Raw genomic sequence first — 7099 nt, forward strand, 5'->3', positions numbered from 1 at the left:
GTGAACGAGAGTAGCTTAAATGACCAGATTTAGAACAATGAAGCCAAACAGGATGAATTTACTGTCCACCAGTCCGAGTTCTAATTTAGAAAAGACCATGTGAGGCTTTTAAAACCTATGAAGTAGGACAGTCGCTTAAAGTGGACCTCCACTGGCAATTTAAAGGCTAAGTTCACGTTTCTGACCATGTTTCATGTTACACCCAAATTTAGGGTGTAACGTGAAACATGGTGAAAATGAAGTGTAGCGATGTCACTTTGATACTTCCTCCCGTCCCTGTTACTACATGTACATACCTAATTGCAGACACGGATTGGTGGAACAGTCTGCAGGAGCCACAGTAAGGCACACATTACAGTATTGGTTTATGTAAAAAAAATCTGAGGGTTTAATGTCACTTTAACAGTCTGCAGGAGCCACAGCCCTGCTCCCTCCCTATTGCACATTTTCAATAAAAATTAATTAATTCCGGTAGCAATTATTACTAGCTCCCACTTCCTCACCCCTCACCTAGGGGAGGATAACGTGGGCGTTGGTCTGCCACTTATGACCAGGTCAAACCCAGCACTAAAAGCTGGTCGCTTTAGACAAAATTGCCATGTGCACATAGTACATAATTACAATCTGTACATAGAAACAAGGTTTTATAAAACATTACCAGATTGATACGTTTATTTAACATCAGATGCATCTTTTAAAAGCTTATTTAAATAATACCCAAAATAGGATTTATTCTCTTAAAAGCCTGCCATGGTGAAATGGCTTATCCAGCAGCCCTTTTCCCCTTTTTAATTTCACAGAATGCATTGCCATACCTCTCCCTTGTACTTCATAATACAGTCAAATATCAGCCACTAGTCGCGACCACTGTGTCGCCTTGAGGAAGGGGCCATGCGTGGTCTTGAAAAATGGCTCATTGACTTATGTGACGTTGTACCAATAAACGAAAGTACTTTTTGCACCTTGAAGTACTAAGGCCCCGTTCACACTGAGCGATTTATCGCGCGATAATTCCCGCGATATTGCGGCTATTTACCGCGCGATATCGCTCTCCAATGCTTGGCAATGGGGCAAATGTCGCGGGTCGTGCGTCGCTACAGCAGGACCCTTTTTGGAGCGGATTTTGCCGCGATTCAATGCTTTTCAATGCAAACATTTGCGCGATATCGCGCAAAATGCAAATCGTGCGACAAACACGCGATTTGCGAATCGCGCAGTGTGAATGGGGCCTAAGTGCTGGTGACTTTTCTCCTGTGGATTCACAAGGCGCCATCCATGATCGTTACTGCAAGCACCACCATATCCATTTTCGTCGATGTATGGAATGCAGCTCATATCTGTATCTCTCTATAGTTTTCTAATAGAAACATTGCTGCCACACACCATACAAGGTTGAGACCATTTAATTGCAATCAAATCAAAGCAACACAGCTTGGTCAAGATCGTTTGGCTAATGAAGGGACAGCAGTTCACCAACGAGGTCATCTCTATGCTCTTCCTCTAATCAGCTAGCTCCTTTTGTTAGATTTTCAGTCTTGTATTTTTGGCTCTGTTCTGAACCTTGGGTGAAGTATTAGTACAGATGACTTCAATGAGTAGCGTTAAATCATTATTGTACTACAGTCAACATCTGCAGGCTGTAATGTTGACGGGTAAGGCTCGGTAAGAAAAAAAAGACGGCCAAATCAACATCTAGCTGGCTGTGTGCACACAACATCAAATGGTCTCATTATAAATATGTACTCACAGAACACAAGCCAACCAGCCGTAACTCATTATACCGCTGGCGGCTGGCAAGAGTGGCAGCAACGCACTGTATGACCAGGGGTGACACGGCCGCGCGAACAAATCAAACGGCTACTTTGTTATTTGTATTCGCAATGATCAGAACATTATACGATGTGCTAAGCTTGTGCCGCTCTCCGTGTGACCCGTTCCACATTTAAACAAAGCTTTGTCCCCATCTTTGTGCTGATCTTCTTCGGATAAATCAGAGGCACATAGTAACATTCTAAAACAAGCCAAAGCGGCCATGCCTAATATTGCCTGAAAATTACAATACGTATGAGCAGTAGAAATGTCCTCAGTGACATTCATTTATTGAGAACACGACATATACTACATCCTCATTGAAAAGTAATGTAAAAAAATGTATAATCTACTTGATTGATTGCAATAATCTCAAAAAATGTAATGCAGGTACGTAGTTTGATTTTGAACCAAATATTACAAGTGTCGGATTGTCAAGCCATCGCATTAAAATGTGGCCATGCAATAAAAACGGTAGATTCTCAATCTGATTTCATCTCCCAGTGTAGTGAGGACCCTGTGATCTACTTTATATGTACTATGACATACAGCTACTATCTGTACTCATGACTTGAATATACCGTGAATCTATCTCCTTGTATCGTCAGAAATACTACAGGATGTTGTTTGGCTCACTGATTCTTGGACCCCTACATGTTGGGATCTTCTTTTTTCTTTGATGTATTTAAGGCCGTCTTACCTACGTCTTTGTAATTGTTCTTAACAACCCTTTTTGTCTACAAAATGTTTTTAAAATTCCAAAATAAAGAATTAATAAAGAAAACGGTAGATTCTGCCCGGTGGGTCCATCAGGCGCTATTACATTGTACAATGCTGTCAATCTAACATGAGGGTAGAGGATGAACTGTTGGCAGCGGACAGGTGGAGGGCACAAAGAAGCTCGCTCACCGTGAGCAGGCTGATGACACAGGAAGCTGCAAAAATGTACAGCGTTATCACCATGTTGGTGGTACTGGGGCAGAGGCATATAAAATCACAAGAATGGCTGAACAGAATTACAAAACAGTTCACCAAATATGTATTTGAATTGTGTATGTACCCGTTTGGCTGCAGTTCCCCTTAAAACCCGAACTGCAGGCAAACTAAATATGCAGAAGAAATGCATTTAGGCCAGGTTCACACCCCATTTAGATCATCTCCAGACCAGATTGTTTCCGGACCCAAAATACATCCTAACGTATCCCTATGCTATTTCTGCAATACTGCATGTCTCATTTTGTCTGCACTGGAACACATGTAAATGCATAAAAATGCACTGGAACGCTCCTGAAAGTCCATTTTAAGCTTTAAAAAAAAGCAACAAAAAAATGCTCCGGAACGCGGAGAAAACGCAATGCACCGCGTTCCAGATCTGGTCCGGAAAATCTTGTGAACCTGGCCTTAAGTAGTTGTTTTCAGCTCTGCCACACAGCGCAGACCTGATTTTTCACTGCTGCAGTTCAGTGACACTAGTATGTTCTCGCTCCCCACCACCAACCTGTGAACGGACAGTGAAAGGAGAAGCAGCAGATTGATAAGCTCATTTGTCGGTCACTCTGTTCTCTCTTCCAATTAGCATGCCATTTGCACTGCAGCACTGACTGACGGAACTGACTGGTTCCTTGTGCTGATTCTCCCACTCACAGTCTGAGTTCTGTTGTACAGGGACTGCAACAGGAAGATACCAAATCAAAATCAATTACTTACACAGTTTGCCTTTACAAAATCACTGTGCAGGATGTATTTATGAATACAGAGCTGTATTAATTTGTGGCAGATTTATATCTACCTGGAGCTCCGCTAAACCAGGGGTGGGCAACTCCGGCCCTCCAGCTGTGCTTTAACTACAAATCCCCACATGCCTCTGGGAGTCTTGCCTGTAACTGTCGGTCTTACAATGCCTCATGGGACTTGTAGTTCCACAACAGCTGGAGGGCCCGATTTGCCCACCCCTAAACTAAGCCCATGAACAAAACTGTAAACTAATTAAAGCTTACCAGTCCTTAGATGTGATGGCTGCATTAGTTTTCTTTTTTTCCACCTGGTGATACTACCAGTAGCACACTTCTTGTTCTAGGATGACAGCGCTCCCTCACTGTACTTGGTCCATGGAGGAGGAGCAGCATTGTCATTCTAGCACAGGATGCTTCTTAGGACTACAGAACATAGCAGGAAGCGCACTGTAGTTCTCAGCAGATAGCTTGCAACACTTCTGGAGACTTCAGTTCAAGTTACAATATACAAGGATACTGTTTTGTTTTTTTTAGTACTTTCAGAAAATGTACATTTCATTTCTTGGGTTTAGTTATACTTTCATTTTACAGTGTCATACCCAAATCCAACCTCCGTACATGCGGCCCTGCATTCCCTCCACTCCATTAGCTCCTCATTTTGGCTGTCAATGTTACCCACCAACCATTCTGTTTTTGTTTCCTACTTAGGTAAACGCACATTTTCACTCTTCTACTTTAAATCTCCATGAACAAAGACTTAGCAGGAAGCGTACAGAGAAGTAGGAACACTTAAAGTTGCTGGTCTTGTCAAGACTTCAGCTGAAATCTTATTAATAAGCCACAGAAAAGGAAAGTCCTTCACTGCGAGCCCCCGGTAAAAAAAAAAAAAAAAAAGGAGAGATTATTATATTTAAGTAGGAAGGTAAAAGGCGGCAGGGGCATAGAAGGCTAGTTAAAGGGCTTGGCTTAAGATCATAAATAAAGATCTCTGCAGAGCATTGGGCCAATGCCAATCCTGGCTCTCACACGCCGCCAGAGCGCACTTCTTGTAGCCCCAGCCGGGGTTTTAATGAATATGCATGTGGCTAATTGCATCGGCTCCTATCGGAGTCCTTTATTAAGCAGCCTCTTCCTCTGCGAGATCTGGCACTTAATTAGTTCTATATTTGTAGAACTCCCTATATATAGCGCCTCCATTAGTTTCCTTCTATGAACAGGTCCCCAAAAAGGAAAAACTGCCGTTTGGCTCGCGGATTCGCACAACAAAGAGCTCTGTCACGTTTTTGTGAGAGAGCCGTATTCTGTCTCCACCTTCTCTTTCCGCATGTCCCTGTGGAATCCGGCAGACTCTGCTGGAGGAACAAGCTGTTGAGCACACAAAACAGGGTGACCGTTTTGCATGGTTAAAGTGTAATTATGGGGCAAAATAAAAAAAAAAGACATGTATGATGCAGTCTGTCGATGGCATTAAAGGAGAACTATGAGGTGAGTGCTTTTCACTCACCTCATAGTTCTAGCCGACCTGTGACAATGAGACTGTCACAGGTCAGCTCAGTAGATCGGGAGGTGAGCGAACACATACCGGCGTTCGCTCACTTCTCGATCCTGTCACGGCCCTCTGCCGTGACAGGGGAGGGGCTGGATTCCCCCCTCCCCGCCAGCGCTGACTGGCGGCACGGACGGGGGAGGGAGCGGGTACAGCTGGCTCTGCCTCTAGATAGACAGAGCCAGCTGTCACTCACGCAGCTGGGCGGATCCAGACATAATTGTCGGGATCCGCTTCAGCTGTGGCGTCTCAGTATACCGCGAGCTACAGCTGAGCTTAGGGTACTGAGCTTAGGGTGACGGGAGGACGCTAGTTTGTGTCCTCCCGTTACCCAAAGGAGAACTATGGGGAAAATCCCTAACCCCATAGGTCTCCTTTAAGACAGCAGTTTTTGTTCTAAGCGTATCATTGTTTCATTACCTGTTGATCCTGCCAGTAAATAAACAATCCCATAATGATTAGTGGCACTTTCAGACCCTCCTTCAACTTCGATCCACAGCAATCCTTCTTCTTGCCTGAGTTTACAAACATTCAGCCCATTCACAAAGGACAAAAGGGGGGCTTCTTCTGATGTGAATAGGTTGATTGTTTGTAACACTAATGGTATTTACACTTGTCATAGTTGTGATTAATTCACAGCGATCCTAAGGTACGGAGCCACTCCTGATTGGCCCTATACATCATGACTGTGATCTGGAGCTGTCCAATGACATGGAAGTAAAGTGGAGCCAAACCTTAGATGTAACACTAGGTAATTCTGCCTTCTTTAGCAGATACCTGAAACACGGCTGAAATTCTTACCCTTTAAAGCAGACCTTTACACTCAAAAATCAAATTCTACCAATGCTTCCCTCTATGTATGATGCCTAATAATAACAACATGGACATGTCAGGGCTAAAATGCTGTGATTCAGAAATTCTTATACTTGCAGAGAGTTCACTTCCTCCTTTGAAAGGGCAAAATGACTTCAGTTTGCCAAAGGAATGCACACTGGGATTGCCTTGTCACCAGCAGAGCATCGCTGGGAAATCTCAGGGAAAGGCATTTTCTTAACCGGAGATGATGTGCATGGTCACATGTCCTAGTCACATGTGCCAAAAATCCAGGAAGTAATAGGAGAGCTAGTAATCTGCCCTTAGTAAACATGGCCACTGCCAGAAGAAGAGAAACAAGGTACGTAAAGAATACAAAGCCGACAATTATCTAGAAGTATGTGTTTGTAGATTGTCCTTACTAAACATTCCTAAAGTTGTGTTTGCTGTTATTTTAAAGATACGGGTTAAGGTCCACTTTAAGCAGGTTCCAGCTCCATCCCAATAGGTTGAGGCTTTCTAGTAAAAGTTTGGGAATGGGTAGGGGGTCTGTGTCAAGCTGTATTGATAGGTTCCTGCTGCACAAGCAGGCAATCAGTACTTCTGGCCTTACATAGATCCCTTCCTATGCTGAAATCTAATTGGGGTGTTCCAGCCTATCAGTGCCCGGAAGGAACCCAGTCTGCCAATAAGTAAATAATCCATCGGTTTTAGTTTTTCTTTTTTATATGTTAATCAAGCAAATTCTAGTGTACCAATACATGTTAACAGAGGAGTTTTTCTATTACTTTCAACTAAGGAGCAGAAGGGAAAATTAAGGATTTACGTCAATTTTACAGCTACCTACACAAGAACAGAATGGCCCACCTGACACATCAACTTCTTGTGTAAAGGTAGCCCATTGCTCTGCTCCTATCCCTGCACTCTGAAAAACCCGCCAAAATAATAAGTTGCTTTTACAGAAGATCGGGCCTGTTTTGTGCAGCATGGCCTGTAGCCCCCCAGGGCTCTGTTTACTTCCTGCTTTGGTGTGAACAAGCTGCTTTCAACCATTACTAGAGGGCACTATTTGGAGATGGGAGCAGGGCCAGGCTGAGGGGTAGGCAGAAGAGGTGGTCATATTGGGTGCTTCAGCAGGGGGAAAGGGGACACACACAAAAGGGCAGGATCTGCAACCTATGCTGCAGAAGTAGTTTCT

At 43.7% G+C, this 7099-nt stretch overlaps 1 protein-coding gene across 1 annotated transcript in view; it reads right to left on the reverse strand.

The window, feature by feature from the left end:
* The window catches only part of LRP8 (LDL receptor related protein 8), a 181257-nt gene that overhangs the window by 56627 nt on the left and 117531 nt on the right, over positions 1-7099 (reverse strand). The window lies entirely within an intron of this gene.

Source organism: Nanorana parkeri, unplaced genomic scaffold (genome assembly GCF_000935625.1).
Source record: "Nanorana parkeri isolate BGI_ZX_2015 unplaced genomic scaffold, ASM93562v1 scaffold715, whole genome shotgun sequence".
NCBI lineage: Eukaryota > Metazoa > Chordata > Amphibia > Anura > Dicroglossidae > Nanorana > Nanorana parkeri.